This window comes from Taeniopygia guttata, chromosome 8 (assembly GCF_048771995.1).
Source record: "Taeniopygia guttata chromosome 8, bTaeGut7.mat, whole genome shotgun sequence".
Taxonomy (NCBI): Eukaryota; Metazoa; Chordata; class Aves; order Passeriformes; family Estrildidae; genus Taeniopygia; species Taeniopygia guttata.
Window position 1 is genome coordinate 19,844,928 of NC_133033.1, and position 21,797 is coordinate 19,866,724.

General features: G+C 37.2%; 1 long non-coding RNA gene across 2 annotated transcripts in view; it reads right to left on the reverse strand.

The window, feature by feature from the left end:
• Positions 1-3,046: 3,046 nt before the first annotated feature.
• The window catches only part of LOC115496230 (uncharacterized), a 42,577-nt gene continuing 23,826 nt past the window's right edge, over positions 3,047-21,797 (reverse strand). For both annotated transcript variants that reach the window (XR_012057127.1, XR_012057128.1), the window contains one exon: positions 3,047-21,261. This is a non-coding gene — a long non-coding RNA (uncharacterized lncRNA). The remainder of the gene's footprint in view (positions 21,262-21,797) is intronic.

Below are 21,797 nucleotides of genomic sequence, written 5' to 3' on the forward strand. Positions count from 1 at the left end.
CTTACAAGTATTTTTGATCCTTTGTTTTTAACAGAAGAATAAAAACAGTTCTAAGAAAAAAAACTACATTTCTAGCTTAATGAAATGCTTAAGAGGTCCTTAACCAAAGAGAGGTATGGGGGGGAACCAAACAGGGAAACTCTGCAAAATACAGTATATTTATATACCTACCTCCATCATATAAAAGCAGCAGGTTCCTATCATAACACATGTCCCCTCTGGGTAATAACCAGCATTGACTCCATGATTCCAGCAGGCTGATCAATCACTTTATTATGCTATACTTACTAAGAAACCCATCACCCTTGCAGACAGCCTGATACCCTAACTGGTCCTTGAACCCAAAACACCATCACCATTGGCAAATTAAGAAATTGCCCTTTGGTAAACAAATCTCCATAACACATTCCAGATGTGCACATCAACAGGTGCAGCAAATGAAGGTAAGTATTGTTTTTCATTATTTTCTCTGATTTTTCTCACAGCCTTCCCCGGGACAGTTGCTAGGACAGTTGTGCCTGTTTCTCTCTGTGGCCAGAGAGCTGCTGCCACAGCTTCCCATGGACACTGGCATAGGATGCTGACCAAGATGGAAATAGCATTGGAAGTACCATGTGAACAGACCACAAAAAAACTGCTTTGTCTTTTTCACCTTTGCAACTCAGACAGATCCCTTCTCAATGAGAATGGATGGTAACAATTGGGTACCCTGCTTGTATAGGCATCCAGGTTCCAGCAACAACCTAACTCTTCATCAATCCTTTTATAGGCAGGAGTACCAACTTTTCCCATTTTGCAACTTAACCGCCACTTTCTTCCTATGGCACAGCTCTTCAAAATGAAAGTAAAAGGATGATGCATCTGGGCAAAAATTCAATAGTACAACAATGTTTATTACAGTTTCTATAAAATCAAAGGACTTTGTTACCTCTTCAATAGCATCAACAATTATGCTGACAGAATAACAGTAACTGTGGAGGTTAATTAGAAGCGTGCCTTCAAACACTATGCAATTTGCTTCCCTGTTGTGTTGTCTGTGCAGAACTTCCCTGAAATATCTCCTTGAACAGAGAAAAATTTTTCTCCTGGTATAAAACAGATATGCACATCCCTTGGACTCCACAAACTTGTTTGTGTGTCCTGGTAATTGTGTAGTAGCCCTGTTTTCAGAGATACTCCTGGAAATTGGGTTTTGCCCTAGAATAATCTGAAAAAGCTGCAAATTTCAGGGAAGCCATTCTGTTCTACTGTTGAATGTGAACCAGTGGGGACAGAAGAAAAGGTAAACTGTTTACACTTTGTATCCCTGAACAGCTTTCAAAGGCATCTGTGCACAAATTTAAACTGTGGAGTCAAGAGGAGGCAAGGAAAGCATTATGAAGGTAATAAGAGGACTCCACTTTTTTTCCCCCCATAATTTTACAAAAACTGTGAAAATGTTACTGGAAAGCTCTGAGTGATAAACTCTCCACAGGTATTTCTATAAAACTGGCCATAATGCTCTTATAGGCACAGGCGGTTAGAATACAAGAGTATCCAGTATAAAAATGCTGCATGATACTGTCCGGTTTTTATTAGTTATATATCACCTATATATAGAAGTTTTTATTTTCAAGAAAGCAACATGACTAGTACTAGGTTTAATTTTCTGATGCAATGAAGTGAACTAACTGAAGGACTGGTTGTATCTGAAGAGTTGAACCAAGATGAATTATACACTTAGTATTTCTATATTTGGAATATTTAATTGTTGTTTAAGAAATTAATCACTGTCTGAATGCTAACATGATCCTCTTCACTGGCATATTATTGTACCTTACAGATGCAATATGGCAAATGAGCTTGGCAGCCAGAAAGTCAGTCTTGCACAGAATCTATGAACAAACACAGCTGCCAGACAGTGCAAAATAGGAGGGATAATAATTTCTCATTGGAGAACCTAAAACACAAAAAGGAACTGCAATTTCAAGTGGATATAATTAGACATGAGCTGCTTGCTCCCAATGACCCAAGTGTTACTTTCACAAGGGTTTTCTTGCTGGAACTCAGCAGGTATCCTCAGCTGGCAGTGAGCAAAGGGCATCACAGAAGAGTTCACACGAGGCCAAGACAAATTTGCCGTGGGACAGGCCAGGAGCAGCCAGGATGCCCAGGAGAGTCAGGCCTGGGACAAGCACAGGGACAGGAGTCTCTGTGCTGCTGCAGTTGCTGCCCCACACTCTCCTGGCCCCTTCCCAGGGGCAGGCACCAGCCTGAGGCACCAGAGCTTCACACAGGCACGAAAAGCAGAGCAACCCTTCTGCTGGACAGCACAGTCCCAATTTAAAATACAGATTATGTATTTTAGAGTAGAGCTTTGAGCTGACACCCTAGTAACATTCTGAGCCTGCTGTTAGTTCAAAGTGGCAACCCCTCAGGTTAAACATACGTAAACACAGATTAAAGTCTAGAGCTTAAATCACTTAAAACAGTTTACCTATAAAAGAGATCAATACCTTCTGTATTTTGATTTTGTTTGTCTTCATATTATTTGGAAAAAAAGTTTATATCTTATCCAAGCACCTTGGTGAATTTTACAATTTTTTTAAAATAGCAACTTTCATTACTGTCACAGGTCAAAAGGTAAAGTCTCCTTGGCTGCAACTCATCTGATGAGATAAATTGGTGCCTATGCTGATGTGAAAACTGGGAAATATGCTGCTAAAAGGGACTGGAGTGGCACACAGCTCTACCAGAATGTGGGGAAAAAAAAAAAAAATCTGACAGCTTCAGATTTCACACCAACCCGTGTAAATCCACAAATTTTGTGTGAGCATATATATATATAAAAAATATGTAAACAGGGCTGCAAAATGGCAGATGTAAGGAATGACACAGCACTCAATGATAACTATTCTTTTGAGTTTCTAATCACAAAGTTTTAATTTTATCAAAATGCTGCCTATTAAACATATGGATAGCGATACCAAATGTCCCACTCAGTACTCCAAAGGGGTTCACTTGCCATGTGAACTTTGTATGGGTGCACTGATAATTTTACAATCAATTTTGCTTCTTAGACAATGAAAGGTTACCAGATGCCCATATGGCAGTACTGCAAAATAACTCTGCACCACTAAGACTCAGGGAGCCATATTACAGTGTTAGAATAGTTTAGTATCCCCAGATGACAAGAATCAATTAATTCATGAATAAAGATCTAGTGCCTCTTGAGTGAAGTTTTTGTAAATAAAAATTTCACTCTTCCTTTCTGTGGAGTTTGATTAAGAAAGAAATGGCTTTCTAATCAATTTCAACAACTGAGGCACAAATGGGCCTAGATGAACCAGCTGCCTATTAAATAGATGTGCATGTTTAATCCAGGAAAAAACTACGTAATTCATCATAGTAGCAGCAAGAGAAGCTAGACTCCTTTTAAAGGAAGGGAAGAGGTTCAAATTAAAAAAATGTACATACATTTTACAAACATACAGAAACACACACCAAGAAGATTTTTTTCCAAACCAAACAAAAATAACTATAATCTCATTCTTGAATGTGCTTCTATTATTAAGTCAAGGAACAGAATTGCATAAACCTGAAGTATTGCCTAGAAAGGTCTGACAGTAATCTATCCCTTTGGGAGTGTTCAAACAAGCTCGTTGAATGTTTTATTTTTTCTTTTTTCCCAAAACTTGCCTTTTTTTTTTCAGTAATAGGCACATTCAAGCATATTAGGTAGTAGGGTTTCAATAATCATGTTATCTTTTCCAAAAGTATATGATGGAACTTGCTGTCTGAAATTCAATTAATAAAACCTACCCTTTAATTAACCTATTAAGTTGTTAAATGCTTGAAGAACTGCTTTAGCACCTTATAAAAGCTACAGCTATGTAATAGATAATAAGCACCATTGGCATGACATCCTGATTAATTGAACAAACAGTGGGAAAAATATGGTCAATGCAATCCTGACTCCAAGTCTGCCATGGAATAAGTAAATGAACAAATACAGCATTGCAGGTAAGAATTTTTTCCCAAATAAGTATCTACGTTTAAAGAGGATCACAGCATAAACATTTGGCAATTATTTGCAAAAAACCCATATTTTTCAAGGGAGGTATAGGAGCAGAAATCAACAGCTCCCAAGAAGAAAGCAGTGCATGACTATGGCTTCAGCTACTGCCCTGTTGAGCCAGAGGCACCCACCCTACATCCACCTCCCTGGACAGGGGCTGCCAGACATACCCAGCTGGGAAAAAGGAGCACCAGTAAAGTTCATAATCAGAGCCCGAGCATCAATCAAATCACACCTGGCACGGGGCTAAATGCCTAGAGGAAAAATAGGGAACTCTTCAACTTTTGTGAGGAGCCAGGATAATGGAGCAGCAGCACCTGCCATCGTGCAGGACTGAGGGAGCAGGGAAAGGTCATACTGGATTTCAGAGGAACTGCACCTTCTTTTCTGGAGAATTCCCACATTTCACACTTCTGAGTAATCCCAAATTACCTTAAAACTTGACAGCAGCTCTAAGTTTTCCACAAGTCAGAAATCCTACACACCACCTTCCAGAACTTATTATGGCTGGTTAATTTTCTTAGCAGGTATCTACTGAGAAAGCCTCTCATCTGAAGTTATTCTCATCTGTCAGAAGATTTTTTTATCTTAGACCCTAAATTCCTTAGCAAGAAGCCAGAAACTGACTTAGAAAGCCATACCTGGACAAAATTACAACAATCTAAGAAAAGTTCAATGGTCTTCTGGAAAACAATATTTTTTCCCCTCCGTTTAATGCCCCTGCCATCTCAAATCTCCTGCTGCTGTAGTAATTCCTTTCTTTCTGCAAAATCTTTCTAGATTTTTATTTGTCTACACCTGAGAAGATGAAATGTATCAGAACTCATCCCCATATGGGCCACCAATTGTTGGCATCGGTCCTTGGCACCAATCAGCAGTGGATGGGAACTGCCACCATTAATTTATTATCTTACTGTAAAACTTTCATACCTTCTCTCTGCGAGTCCTCATTGGCAGCTCCTCGCAGCACTAACTCCTTTCCTCTTCCTTCTGTATGGCTTGGTGGCTCCTACCTGTCCCTAGCACAAACACCTGACCCTTGCTCCTCACAAAAAGCACAGCAACCAACCCTTCTCTTGATCAGCTGAGCCACTCTTTTATAACACCCATCCTCACTGGCCCACCCTTATTGGACACAGCTGTGCCCTGTTAAGGGCAGGGCTGTTCCTACTCTTTGGTAATTAGTACAGCTGCAACTCCTCAGGGGCCAGATTGCCTTCAGCACTATCTTTAGTCTCCTACAATCCATCCTCCCACAAAAATGCAGATATAATAACAAACTTTTGCCTTTGCAAACAGTCTACAAAAGTTCAGGGATGTTTTGCCAGGTCTCCAGTGGAATAAGAGATACCACCAAAACAATTTTTTTTGGCACTAATTTTGGATATTTGTTTGTCTAGAGATTTGGTGAACTATGTAAGAAGGATTTTTCTTTTAAACACATCTGAAACAGGTACACTAGAAAAGCTTTAAAATACAGATATATCCCAGTTGCAGCATAGAATTAAGAACATGAACTCCAGCACAAAAATGATGGTAATTAGAAATTATATCATAATCTGTTTCAATACTGAAAATATTTACGAACTACAGGATGTTGTTGCCTCAGAAATTAAACTTCCAGAGACATGTTTCAGTATCAGCCATACTCATCTTATGAGAAAATCTGAATGTCAGACGTGTCTAAACTGAAAACCAGCAAAATTTCACCTTAAATTCCTTTCAGTCCACTCACAGAAGGTGACAGATAAGGGCTTGGAATGAAGAGCCTATTCAGCCACGTAATATAAGCTGCATCTTGTCAACATGAAAAGCAAAAGACAAGTTATCTATGCTGCAATATCACTGTCATACACTTTTTCTTGCTGTGCCAGAGATATTTTAAAGGGAGATTTGGCTTTTTGAACACCTTTAATAGGCTTCCTCAGAGTTTTAATTAGTAGAACATCCAAGCAGTAGCTGACAGCTGGCAGAATCTCCTGTCGTGAGTTAAAGTCAACCTAATTAAGATTCCGGAAGGAAAACTCATTCTTCCCAACACCCTTAATCAGTCAGGCTTGGTTGAAAATGCAATACAGAACCTTTTGCCTTGACAACAACATAACCTTCAAAATATGGCACTTCCAAACAACAATAATAGTGGAGTGATTTCTTCATATGGAAATTGAGTAGAACTCCTACTAAAGCTCTGAAATACATTCTCCACCTTCCCTTTAATAAATGTTAATATAATTTAGGATTATTTGTCATACTTAAGGTTTGACATTTCATGACTGAGACATTTTGTGCTATCAGAATCACAGACAGTGACATATAAGCTGCCCCTAAGAGATGAAGCAACTTTTTTTTCTCCCTGGCACTTGTAAAATTATCTGACTATTTACAGCTTGGGTGGAAATACAACTAGAACAGTCAGGCTGAGCCAGATATACATGAGCAAAAGGAGATTTGTCTCCATCACAAACCAAGGGCTCTCCTGTCAGCTCAGGTTCAGGTGCCAGCCCGAACCTCCAGGTGTCTGTGCTCCTTGGTCTCTGCTCTGTCTGGAGCGAGCTGGCTCTAAGGGCAAACAAATCCTGGCAGTCAAACTTTACCTCTAAAACAGTACAGCCATTACCACCTCACACTCTGGGGTTCTGCAAGCTCAATCCAAGATTTAGTACAGCAAGCAGCAGTCTGTTTACTATATCCTCTTGGTTTTGTTTGGGTTTTTTTTAAGTGAACTGACAATGCATTTTGGTGGCACATATCAGTATCAGATTTGCCTTTATGTTTACCTAAAATCATTACTGCCTACAAGCAGTTCCAAACACCTGGCCCACTCCTGGCATGGCAGATTGCAGAGAGATGAAGACAATCTGGAAAATAACCCAGCTAAAAATAAACACCCCAGCACAGAGCACTGCCTAGAGTAAGGGTTGCCTTGAAGATGAATACAACTCCCAGCAAGTCCAAGCACACAAAAATAGATTTGAATAGAAACTTCATTTAGAATTACAATAATTACTGAATAGAATTACAAAGAATTACTGTCTTCTTTTCTCTTTCTACAGCATTTCTCTATCATGCATTCATTTACACCTCAGAAATACCTTAATATACAGACTTTCTACTCATTCTGCACATGCCATGGTTCTTTATTGCTATATGCAATAGACAATCAATCTCTGCAAATGTAATTGTACCACAGCCATTCTAGTGGTATCACATATTATAGTCCTTCTACACAGTTGTAAATGACTGCAGAAGGTACAAGGCAGCCAGGAATCAGGCCTACAGTACTTAAGAGTGATTACAATGAATATGACAATAATCCCCCTCTTTGTAAAACAAAATCCCAGGAAATGTGTATACACGGAGGTTAAAGCCTCTTGGAGCAGCTGCTAAGATGCTGCTTAGACTACTCAATTATGCTCTTAAACCAGCAGCAGCCACCCAGGTGATTTGATTCTCAGCACAGAAGCCGTGAAGTACAAAGCAGAAGATGCTGATTTCAACAGCAGATCTCAGGCAGTCCAACCAGCACAAGGTGCAACCACCATGAAAGAAGCTGTGCCAGCAAACACACTTCTGTTTCCCCAGTCACACCTGAGTAGTCTAAACAACAAATGTAATTGTGGCAGCTAACATCCCAGACTATCAAGTGACTCATGAAAGGCACAGGGAGCTCTGACAAAAAGCACTGGAAGCAATCCTTCTGCATGCTGCCATTTTGTACTCTGATAATAAAATCAGTGACAAAGCTACCCTTGAAGTCCAAGACAGCATTATTAATATTAATACTTAAAATTGGTCCAGTCTTATTTATCTTTGGGAGAGTGTTTTCAGACCTGCAGGATATGGCTCTCCTAGTAAAAAACAGGGAAGAGCTACTTTTTTTCTCCTGATGTATTGCTCTTTAGATATTCAGATGGGTAGCTACAGGGCCACAGCCAGGAAAGCTGCATTTCCATTAAGTTACCGTATTCTATAGACAGGCAGTCTCCTTGCTTTTCACTTTCAGTGCTCTACATTTCCTTTTGTAAGTCAGCTAATTTTACTTCTGCCTTTTTCACTTCAGCTCAATATCTAAGTTACAGTTCCAAGTCCAGTGCAGTTAACATCTTACTCTCTGTCCTTCTACCACCGTTTTCCCCTGCAAATCCACAGCACACAATTTATTTCCATTACCAGGACACCTCTCCTGACTGAAGCTGCTGTGACACTCACACCAAGCACACAGTCCCAACACTCTAATTTCTGCCAACAGCCAGCAGGCAGCAATGAGAATCCTCTCAGCATCAGCCCTCTCCTCCCTCATCTGTCCACAGGCTGCTCCAGTTTCCCTGAGTCCTGAATATCAACTCCCAGACTGAGCTTTCCACCTGTCCATCTTTCAAAGACTTTACCTGCACCTCTACAAATGCTCTTACTAGTGTGTGCATCTTCTTTTAGAATTAACAAAGCAAAGACTGATATTTAAATGATATAAAAATGCAAAGTGCTGTTGTTGCACAAGACATGATCAATAACTACCTTTATGCTGGTACAATGTCACTGACTTAACCAAGTTATCTTGTAAGCCAAAAACCCTAGCTAACACCTCCTCTCATCTCTAGAGCTCACCACATAAACCCACATGCTTTTTACAGACAAACAAATGAAGGTAGGCTAGGCTTTTTTAAGAGAAAAAGCAAATTAGGAAGCAACTGCAAAGCCTTTCAGAAAATTTCATGCTTCGGGACATCAACATAAAACACACCAGCAAAGCCTCAAAACTCAATCAGGCAGATGCAGACCTAAACCCCCACCCTCCCCCAGGGAAATTAGTGCCCCATATCATTTGAAGAGGCCTCAGACCACACTTGAGTCTACAGTCTCCTTAAAAGTACCCACAGAATTCTTCTATCTCACAAACTGAGAAACAGGAATTCAATAATTAAGGAGAAGATGTTAAGCTGGTGTAAAACACTTCAACTCCCCAATTTATGTGGTGTGCTGAAGGGTTTGCATTGCCCAGGACTTGGCACAGGAAATATCTGATTGATGCCAACAACTTAAACACATATTTCCATGCAGAAATATTAACAAGGAGATTGGAATTTAAGTATTTAGGATTATGACATGATACAAATCAAAGACAAACTAGAATCAGAAGTAAACCATTCTCAAATTTAAACTTCTCTGTGGAAAACCTCTCACCCTGAATAGTCATATTTTGAATAGTATCAAAGATTTTCTTCTATAGGTTTTAGTTTGTTGAACTACTGTTCTATACATTTTGGTACCCTGCCTGAAAAAGTGGACAATATCTGATGCCTTAGAGGACTTTCTGTCCTGTGACAGCTGCTCTGCTTGCATGAAGCAGCACAAAAGCTGAAGATATGGAGCTAAATTTTTCCTGATCCCTGAGGCAATCAGTGTATTCCTTGGAGTATGAAATTTGATTGCACTTATTATCTTAGCTTGCATAACTCTGACTGTCCTTACTGCATATAAAGTATTTCAGTCCTGTTAGAGATCCTGTACAGCTTCCTCAGGCAGGAGTGCTGCAGGTGGACTGTGCTATGTGAGAGCCCACCAACCCAAATGTCAAAATATTTGATTTCATCTCTAAGAGTTTACACCACAGCCCAAGGTGGAAGCACGTGATGATGGGGCAGCCTGAAGAAACTTCAGCAGTCATTGTAATGCAGCACTTGTTCTAGAAGTAAAATATATTTATACTCCATCCACAGTGGCTGTCAATGCAAGCCCTTTCAGGGACACTAATTTTAACCTCAAAATTTGACAAATTATTTTATACTTGTTAGAAAAAGAGAAAAAGTCAATGGAGCCTAACAAGAGATTACAATAAGAAATCACAAAACACCCGAAATAGAGAACATGTTTTTAATTGCTTACTTCACTCCCACCCTAACATCTGTCTGTGATGGATGATGTGACAGAATAATCCTCACTAAATTCTAAGTAAATTAGAATTAGCAGAAGTGGCACTACATTAATCTTATTCAATAATGGTTCTTTGTTTCTCTTTGGTGTCATCCTTTGGTTTTCTAGTTGATGGTAATATTCAGTGTGAGGGATGAGATAAAAAGGCTAGAAGATTAATAGGGTAGAGGGAAGGGGTGAAGGCCAAAGTGTTCTCATGACGTGCAGATTAAGTGCATTAAAGAAACACATTAAGATCAAAATATTTCTTTCTCAATGACAGCATTTGCTAAATTACCAATTGCAAGAAATTGTGCTTCTGAATGTAGCACAATTTGCTTTCATGTGGCTGACAAAGGCACATGCACAAAAAAGGGAAACATGCTTTTGCTTTCTTTTCTTTCCACAAAATGTCTTGCCTTGTTGCCCATTAAAGAGGTGAAAGATAACAAAGCAAACTATTTAAGAAGTAGCACATTTCAAGGTTTAGTGCAAAAGGAACCATGTCTGCTCAATACTTAAAAAAAAAAAAAAAAGATATATATGTTACTTGAGTTTGCAAGTTGTTCCAGAAAAAAAAAAACAACTTGGTCTTTTGACAGTGGCTGTCCAGCAATACATAGATGGTCTCTCCTATTTACCACAATTACCTAGCTAATTCTGATAAATACTGCCTGGGATAAAGCACAACATACCGAGCCACTGAACACTACAACTGCAGGAAGGTTCCACTGTTCACTGTCCAAACAAGCTACATTTGCCACACTTGAGAACACAGCACTGACTCAAATGGCATTACAATTGTAAGCTCATTTATTCAGCAAATGCATGGAATGCTGCAACTTTCATTTACTGCAGTACTACAAGAATGGGTTGAGAGAAATTAATTTGGAAACAAGTGGCATATTCATGAGTTTGTTTCCTTTGCTATTTGTATGCCTCCAACATGATCCTAATAAGCATTTCTGAGGAATAATTTACTTGGTCATTCAATCTGAACATGTATTTGAAGGTTATTAAACTCAGACACATGTCCACAGAATTAATATATTGAAAACTCAATTAAAATTGAAATACAGAATCAGTAATCTAATTCCTAATACAGTCATGCTGTCTCATAACAGTAAAACAGAACAGCTCTCACATCAGTTGCTGACACTGCATTCACCTCCTCCTCAAACCTTGCTTTCTCTTTTCCCTAATTCCCAATTCAGTTGCCCATTTTTTGCTGCAACTCTGAACACCTGCTGTACTAACAATCTTACCTTTGTTAAAGCTCAAGCACACAAACCTCTGTGTGTGTAAGTATGTGAACATATAAAAAAATAAAGAAGCAGCTGCTTCAAAGCGTGCCATGAAGAGGCACAAATGCCAGTAGCCATAGGTAGTTTTGCTAAAAGTTTTCCCCTATATTTTGTTTATCTTTCCTGTAAAACTTGAGGAATATGATCAAGTTTTCTTGGAAAAACTGTGCAGTTTTTTGACCTAAAAAAAGATCTGAAGGTACAAGAGCTAAATATAGAAACAATACCAAAAGAGCTCTGAACACATCCATGCGTATCTATTGTAATATAAATAAGAGATATTAATGGTACCGATTTGTTTAAAGCTTATTTATACTCACATTTAGATGCTGACAATTTTCTGGTAAAAGGAATTTAATTTAAGGTTTAATTCAATCTTAAAACTTAAATTAGTAAGACATCCAGTTTAAACCCACTCCACATTAATAACAGCTGTACGAACATACTGTCACAGGGAAACTGTAGCATGAGCTACCATTGTCACACATTAAGCAGGATAAAAACCCCAATAAAAAACACTTTATTTTTTTTATTCAAAATCTTTGTAAGATCATATAAAATATGATTTTTGTGACTTTCCATGAATAGTTTATATTCACAAAAACAAAACATATTTCTAGGGTGACCGAGATCTACAGCTCAAGTATATACACCTTGAAAGATTTATGATCTATTTAGATAGGTGAAGATTCATGGAAGCAAATTTGAATTTTCATAGTTGAAAAAATGATGAATTGTCAGAAATAAGAAATACAGCAAAATACTTCAGGTCTTATTAATCCTCAGATTTCATCTTAAGCATCAATAATTTCCATGTCTAAAAGCATAAATGCAATTAATTAAATTGCAATTAAAGAATGTTCTCTTTCATCACACCAGATTAATTTATCTCAGACAGATTGTGTTCATATTTTTAATCCTAAAATGTAAAGAAATTAATGGGAACTTTCAAGCTGGGTAGATCTGGATATGCAGGGTTATTTGGAGCTAGTGCCCTTTTAGGTGAGTTAATATAGACTGAGTTAACAGGTTTGCCTGTGCTATTGTGTATTTAAAAATACTCAAATAATTCTACAAAACAAGGCTAAGGTAACTAAATGTGTGTTCCATTTTATTTTGAAGCATTCATGTTCTCTTTTACTGACAACATAGAAATTCTAATAAAAGAATGCATAAATCAGGTACAAATGCAAAGTAACTATAAAATGAGCTCATTTATGCTGGTTTTAGGATTTTGCTATGAGCGTGTATTAACAATTTTTTTAAATAATATGTATGTACCATTTGCATAGAGTTTGCATATTAAGCATAACATTTTCAGAAGTACCCAGGTGTTCTGGGAACAAATATTTCCTTGTCATTCACTGGATTAGTTTTCCTGTTTATGCCTTTGTATGGTGGCACACTGATACCCAGGGAGCCCCTGCAGAGAGACCTCAACAAATTACAGAGGTGGACAATCACCAGCTGCATGGAATTCAACAAGGGCAAGTGCCAGGTCCTGCACCTGGAATGGGGCAGCCCTGGATGCACAGACTGCACATTTGAACAACACTCTCAGGAAAATGGTGTGATCCTTGGGGATGGTCCTGTGCAAGGCCAGGAGATGGTTTTGATTCTTGTGGATCTCTTCCAACTCAATATATTCTGTGATTCTGTGATATAACCTGCCAGTCACTTTGGTTTTACTGGGAAAATTCTTCTTACTTACTTTCAACTGAAGTTATAGACGATTGACCTGAAAAGAAGTTGTCTGATGAAGCATCACCTGCCCAGGGATACCACTGCTTCCCACTGTTGATAGGGCAGAAAGCAGAAGCTCAGTTTAGGAAAATAGAGAGGTCCTGGCTCTGAATTCAGGGTCTGTGGAAGGATTTTGGTGCCAATGTGAACATTCTGCAGGCTGACAGATGCAATCCCCTGGAACTTGCTTTTGCAAATTAGTAGATTGTGCATGCTTGTATACATTGTTGAGTATTGTGGTTATTTTCAAATCCTTAGCTGCTGTTATAATGAACATTGGACACCATATAATAACATCAATGAGTTTATATAATTAAAAAAGTGGATATTCAGACATGTCTTTCCCAAATACTTTTTGAATTGTGTTCATTGCAAAAATGTCCTGTGACAAGCTCTGAGAATGGCAATCCAGCTAATACAATGCTTTCTCTGACTTGTTATGGGGACAACAGTATTACAAACTAATTTTTGTATGTGGCAGCAAATTGGATTTTTTTTGGAAAATTCAAGGCAATAATATTCACATTATACAGATGTACACATTTTTTCCCGGTATTTCATCTTTGTCAAAAACATCTCATCTATTCAAGATGAAATTTCATTTCCATTTAATAAAAATGCAGTGATTCAAACTTTACACTTGAAAAGTGTCGAAAATAGACACTAAAGTGGTCATTCAGTTGTGTAACTTTTAATCAGGGAACCAATATCAGTTCAATACCTGGTGTGGATTCCAAGCACTAATGTTATATAACTCAGAGTTTAACTATCTCAGTGCAAAAGCAAAGGTTATGGAAACAGAATTTCCCAGGGTTTCTGGCTGTCTGTTTTTGTCTGCCTACATGGTTGCCCTGTGATTAATCCAAACTGTAGTGAAAAGGGAGGGAAACATAAAACACATGGAGAGCTTAACATTTCTGACTTTGAAAAGGGAACCCTTTTTCACTGCTGGTATTATAAAACAAAGACATAAAACACATGAAGTGACATAACTTACTTTGACACACCATCATTATTTGTTATGATAAATTAATAAGAAGCACTTTTGGGTGCTGCCAATTCATTCAGTTCCTGTCACAGCTGATTAGAATTTCTGACTAAGATATAATAAAATGGAGACTGTATTCGTATATGATAGTTTTCTTTGTTTACTTAATGCAGAACAATTACTGCTTTTTCACTTCCCCAATCACAATTTTCTCATAAACTTTGAGCATTTCTACCTCTTGCTTACAGGGTTGATATAGAAAGAGTCATTACTCACATTTTATTATTGCCCAGAGCTCTTAGTTACTGTGAAATAGAGGAGTTGTGGTGATTTAAATATGTAACATACAGTCTAACTAATCACATTTGTTCAAAAGATCTATGATTAGCATTATTAAAACAAAATCACAATGTCTGAACCTTCTATAAATTTAATCTTAGAATATTGGACCCTCACTTACGATATTCCAATAGTGTGTACACTGTAGACAACTTCTCATCAGCTTGAATATTACAAATATGAATGGCATTCTGGAATCATCTGTATTCCACTCCAACAGGACTGGCTTTTGCAAACTATGTTCAGGTCATCCTAAATTAAGTTCTCACTCTTTACACACTGAAAAAAATGTCTCAATTTTTTAAAACTCTTTGATTACCATTATCCTGTGGCATGTTGCAGATCTCTTTTCCTGTTACTACTGTGCATTATTGCTTAGTATCCTTCCTTTTTAAAGTTTACTGCTACTACATTTTGCTTCTGGAAATTGCAGGAATACTCTCCTGTAGTAAGCATATACATACTTTAACCAATAACTTTCCATGGGGAACAACACTATCTTTGCTTTAGTCTCTCAAATCCTCATTAAAGGACCTGATTCTATTCTAAGGTTATTTCATGTCATTCTAGCTATTTAAAGAGTCTTTTTCTAGCAATTTAAATAGTCCCTGTACAAAATATTTGCTGCTAAGAGCAGGTAAATGCTTACTGCACATGGGATTAAAGGGTTAAACAAGGGCCTAGCTGAATTGTGATCAATGGAGTTACTGATTTCAGTCAACTCAAAATCTCATTTTCTCTTCATTATTATGCTGAAGATCTTCACTGTATGATGAACTTTTCCTGCTAACAGGCTTCTCTATAATAGAGCTGGACAGTGTGAATGCTGTATTGGCTGGCAGGAATCCCCTAGTTCTACTGCTGGTGCTGATATTCCCACTGTGTCTTTTGATAAGTTAATGAAATTTAATTTAGTGGGAGCTGTGGGTGCTAAAAATACTGAAAATCAACCTTTTTTTACGGGTTTAAATCACATCAATTTAATATTACCACAAATATACTACAGTAACAAATTTAATTTATTTAATTTTGGGGAGCAAGGGTGCCTGCACCACTTAGAAATTTCAGGCAACAGGTTTGCAGTTACATTATCAGGATGAATATTAGAATACAATAAAATTTGCTAAGCATTACTATCCTATAGAACCACTTACACATAAACTATAACTCAGACTTTCTGTGGGGTATTTGAAACCACAAGAACAAAAAATTTGTGAACAGGCAAACATCTGCTTTCTCTATACTTCAGAGTCTGATTATAGGTAAACCATAATAAAAAGCCTAGGGAAACCTATTCCATTAATATTTACTGGAACCATATTGCTTAGCTAAACACTTTTAGGGCTTTTATTTGCATAAGAATGTCTCATAGTCATTAACAGATTTCATCTGCAGATTACCTTTGGGACATTCTATTCTTTGCTGAAGACAAAAAGTAAAGTAAGTAGGTTTGGCCAAGGTCAGACTGAAATTTGGGCTGAACTGCAAACTGCAATCTTTAAATGCCTTTGCTTCCAAACAGTTTTTCTTCCACCATTCTGTGCTGTAGACAGATTTTTTTTTTCTGAAGTTATTATTGCCTTGATTTCTTGTGTCACAGAAATATACAGGGCATGGGAAAACTCAGCAAAACATGCAGCACACGTGGGGAACAGCAGTTTTCAGAAGCTGTAATTGAAAGGCTCCTAGAAAGAGCCTGCTGCAGCTCCTCCCAGCACAGCTCTGTGCCAACTGCAGCCATCAAGGATGGCTGCGTTCATTGCCCAAGCTGTTGTAGCCCGGAGGCAAAATCAAGGGAATTAAGCTTTCTAAGCTCCTCTTCTTTCTTGTAGCTGTTGCCCAGACATTTTTCTGCATGTGATGAAGAGGTAGCCAGCAGCTCTCTTGGGAGAAGGTCTTGGTGTGTCTCAAGCTTAGGCCAACCCCAGAGCCTCATGGTCGCCCTCTGTGAAGAAGGCAGCACATTTTTTGATGTGCTACAAACACCACCGTTGGTAGTGCTTGCCTCAGATGGGATGGAGAATGGAACAGATGTTCTTTTTATGTATCTTTGGTGGAAAGGCAGCATTTCATGGCAGTGGTGCTTCGACCATTTCTCTTTCATTTAATTAAGAAAAGATGAAATGTGGGCAGTAATGGATGGAAAGGGCCTGGTCCCATGCTCAATGAGCTCAAGGGAATCACTCCTTCAGATAAATGGACACTGCATTAGGGGTTAAGTGCCACATGGCTGTACAGACTGCTGACACAATCACTGTAATTCACAAAATAGCTTGTTTTTAAGAGACACCCTGAAGTCTCCACGTGTTTAGAAAAAAAAGAGAGAGAAAGAAAGAAAGAAATTTTCCTCCTAAGTCTGCCTAATCTTCTTAACTGTATCAAAAGGCATGGGAAGATTTAGGAAAATGAAGCTCAGAGGAGAAGAAAGAGCCAGCCAAAGGATTTTTGAAAGTATTAAATATTAGTAGGGGATGATATGAAGGAATACAATAGAGCCACAAGGTTTGAAGATTTACCTGTTCTCTGCCATCAGGTGCAATGATTATTTCCTCATCTGCCATTGGGAAAAGATTCTTTGAGGGTAGAAAAGGCAATTTTGTAATCCTAACCATCACTCTTACTGTTATTATTAAACCCTTACATAAGGGAAATCTAATAGGTTCTTTGAAAAGCAAAGACCAAATTAAAGAGGAATTTCACTTGCAAAAATACAACCTGTAAACATGAGAGACAAAAGGTAATACAAAAATTTCAAACCAACTCTGAAAAAGCCTCATGCAGTTATTTTAATTATTGCTGTCCCAAATTTAAATTGTATTTAGCTTTTAGAGGTTTTGTACAAATGAGATGTACTTCGGGTTATTCTGTTTCAGGGATACAAACTTAAAAGCATCCATGATTATGCAAAGCATAGCAAAGCCTGCTCTGATAAGCCTTAATGCTGTCTAAAATGAACAACAAATGATGGACAAAAGAGCACCCAAGCACTTGGACAAAACCCAGAAAGTCTAACTCTGCCATTTTGGATGTTTGAACATTTCATTGGAGTTTAACACGTATGTATTGCTTCTTCTCTTAGAGAGTGTTTTATAGTGTAAAAGATAATAGTGTAAAAGAATGCTAATAGTGTAAAAGATAAAAGATAACTTCAGTTACATGCAGCTTGGAGAGAAATAAAGCAGGTTTATACAGGTATCCATAATTTTATGACGGTTCTAACTTCAGTTTCTATGCATCATGCTTTCTTCACACACCTCTGAATTTCATGGATTCTTGTTCTGTATGGCATGATGGGCTAGATGTTCAAGGTGCATTGGGTGACATTTAACCTAAAGTATTACATATAGGAAAACTTGCTCCTACTAATCTCTCAGTCCTTACTGTCCTTTTGGATAAACTGATCTGGCTGCGAGGCCCTGAAATTTTATGGATTAAAAACAAACAAACATCTTCTCGCTCCCCTATTCTATTCCTCATATCATCTTCCATCTCTTACTCCTAACATTCTTCCCACCCTTTAACACATTGCTGACATTACCTACAGACAGAAGATGGGCCAGGTCTGTTAGGTTTATCAACCAATCCCTCTCCTATCATTCAGGTAGTTCAACATTACCTGTGAGGAAGCATAAAGGAAAGAAATACAGGAAATATGTTCCCACCAGCTTTTAGCACAAATCATAGAAAAATAGAGCTGAAAAGCTTCTCACCAAATACATAAAATGCTGGTGTCATGCTGAGGGAAGAGAAGGGGAACAAAGGCCAAGCAGCTAAATCTGATACTAATAGGTCAAGATTTGTCAAGTGTCAATGGTATTGGGTAAATAGAGACAGATTCTACACCTAAATTCCATACCAAGAGGAGTTGGGTTTTCAATCTTTGCCTTGACAAAAGAAAATACTAGCACAAATATATTACAGAAACAAATTTAATTTATTATGAATCATTAACGTTCAACTAGCATTCACAGACACCATTGATATTTGAAGCAGTTATACCAATGCTTGCACTACAAAGCATGCAGCCAAAAATAACTGTAGACAATAACTGTTAGTATTCAAAGGGTTTCAAAGGAAATCTCCACCTGGTTATAAGGAGTATTTTATTGGGAACAATTGGAAAGCCAATAATTGTACGTATTTTGGATCAATTGTTTTTCTCTGCAGTAGTGCTGGGGAACTGTCAGTTCCATTGCTGGAAATGATCCTTATAATGTAACCTCAATCAAAAGATATAATAATAACATTGATTTCAAATCCAGCTGTTAGTTTTCCAATAAACTCCCGACATAACAGCTGCTATTTTTTCTCCATGAATTATATTTTGACTGTGATCTCTTTGTGCAACTGCATCGTAGTGGTTTATTAGTAAAAAGAACATAACTTACAGCTTTTCTCATGGTTTTCATTAAGTCAAATTTTGTATTATTTCCTTGACCTTAATAGTAAAATCTAAGCTTTCATTTATTTAACCTTAGTCAGAGAGGAAAAAATGCTTTTACAGTCTAGACAAGAAATCTGAATAAATTGGTACAGTGAGTATAAAGTCCACAGGGTAATGTGTAAATGTAGATTCTTCTTTTCATTATAAAATACAGCCATGAAGTACTTATATGTAAAAGCTGCACTAAATTTTAACAATATACCACATTGCAAATCTATATTTTAAAGTGCTGGGATGTTTTCTGCTACCAAATAAATTTTTATCTGTGAAATAGAAATATGGCCTCATAACCTATAAATATGGGCTTTCCTTGTCTTGGAAGGTTGTGAGATTTATCTAAATATGAATTGTAGGTAACAGAAATGACACACTGTAACTTAACATGATTAGGTGAAGATAGTTACATCTAGAAAACTGTTTCCTTGTATTACAGGAGTCATCTTTGTGGGAGGATAAAAAAGAACAATGTAATATATAACACACCAGTAAAATAAAACAACACTCCACTCTGGTTTTTTCATCACTTCAAAGTAAATGAATCCCCATTTTGTATTTCGGGGTGATATATAGTAAACATTTGTGGGAAGGGGTTTATGTAGCAAATGTTATTTAAACTAAAAAAATCATGCAAATTCACAGGGACTTAATATTTTTTACTTATTTGACTCTTCTTTAAAAATGGTCTGTGCCTTCAATAGCATTTCTCATCCAGCAACCTCAATATGTATGTTGTAAAGATGAATGGATGAGGTGGTTAGAGTTAATGATCTGTATCATATTGCATCCATTTAGCTAAAAATATATAATCCCACACAGTTTGGTTTATATTGACTCTTATTCAAGAACTACATCTTTGAAAGGCCATCATGCTCTCCTGACAGGTTAGAAGATGAGAATAAATAAGACAATATACTCAGCTTTCTGTTTTATAGATAAACTCTACAGGCTATTTGATAGTTTTACTTCTTATATTTTATAGTGATATTAGAGTTATTTATTACCAAATTACAGTCACATTGCATTTTATCACTTAAAATTTCTGTGCTTTGGAAACATTTGTAGTTCATTTTATTTCTGCTAGCATAAACATATGCCAGCAGAATATCTGAGTGTGCATGAGTATATATTCTGAATAAATACATCTGATTTCAACAATTTTTATGCATCCCTATCAACTGCATCCTTTTACTACTACAGAATGAGATTCACCTAAAAGTAACAGTTACTAAAAGATATGATGCAATTTTAAATAAAATAATTGCAAAGAGACTTAGACAGTACTAGATGTAGTTTTTGGAAGAATGATTTAGTATGTTTCCTGAGCTCAGAGCTGTCCTGTGTTTCTTGGTTAATGCTGCCTTTTAGGATTACACTGTTGTGCTTCAAGTGACCCGAGAAAAGTCATGGGTAGTTTGTGTTTGTTATTTCCTCAGGTGTGTGGGGTCAACAGGGCTGGACTGGATATGCCACATTCAGAGAGGACATTTTCATCAAGTATCAAAAAAAGGCTGTGAAATGAACAGTGATATTCATTTTGTGACCTTTGTACTTTTTGTTTCATCTTTATCATCTCTAAAATAATCTGTAACCTCCAGTATACTGCTCTCAATAAGGGCAGATAGATTTCACAAAGTACCACTGTCAGGTTTCACCTAAAATATGTGTCTCCAGCCTGTGGTACAATAGTTATACTTATCACATAATAAGTTCCAGTGTTGAACACATGAACACAAACATGCATCTAGGCAGTGTAGAACAAACTGTCTGCAGGGTCCTAAATATGCATTTAAGGATCATCTGTGCTCTCAGCAGAACCAAACCTAAGTGTGATTCCAGGCAGGAATTTCAGTAATTTTTTGAGATAGATCAATATCTAAAAATATCCTTTTACCATAGGAGAACCATAAATTCTCCTATGTTAAAAGGAAAAATACTCAAAATAATATCTAACTGAAAATGAAAATCACTTTTCACCATGGTTGGAGGGGGTTAGCTGTGGAGATCTACAAGTATCTGCAAGAGAACTGGTGTGCCTCAAGTTATTTATTAATGATGCAAAAAGAGCCTCTGCAGTGACAGGATGAAATTTACTGATGTGATCAAATTATTCAAGGTACTAAAGACAATATCTACAAAAGGCTCAAAAGGATTTTATGATACAGAGTGACTGAAAGATAAGAGTGGCAGATAAAATTCAGCATTAAAAAATTCAAAGTGATGTATCTAGAAGAAAACCAATTTTAACCACATGGATACACCAATGGCATCTAAATTAGCCAGTACTCAGAAAAGATATCTTAATGTTTTCGTGGGCAGAAAATAAAAAGTTTATCTTTAAAAACGGGATGATGATGATGATGATTATGAATTGTTAAAACAGAATCAAAGAGCTTGTCAGAAATTACCACTAGTGTCACTGCATCATCCCTTGGTTTACCTGTACCTTGAATATTGCATACATGCTTGTTTTCTTCACCTTAAAAAAGATACAGGAGAATGAAGAAGAATTAATGAAGTTTGGCAATTATAATTAGATCTAATAGATCATCTTCTGTGAAGAAAGAGATTAAATAAAACACGATATTTTAATTTGGAAAAGATGCACCAAGTAAAATATGATAAAAAACTATTAAAAAATTATTAGAGCAGAACAATGATAGATAACTATTTTACTTTTACAATAAAATAACAGGGAACATAGAATGATATAGTTAAGAAACAAATATAAAACTACTCAAGGTACTTATCACACAGAACACATAAGCAAATTGTTCACGGCTGCACAATATTCTTGAGTAACAAAGAAGGTATTTGTTTGGTTTGGTGGGGGTTTTTTGAATAGCACTATTTGAAGAAAAAAATCATCAAATGCTACTAAGCACCAGAGTCTATCTTAGCAACTCTATTAGCCAGAGATTGCTGGAGAAATAAGTCTATCAGAGACTGTTTGACTGAACTCGGGATCTGTCCTCGCAGTCTTTACTTCAGCTTTTAATGAAGCAGGCTGCATGT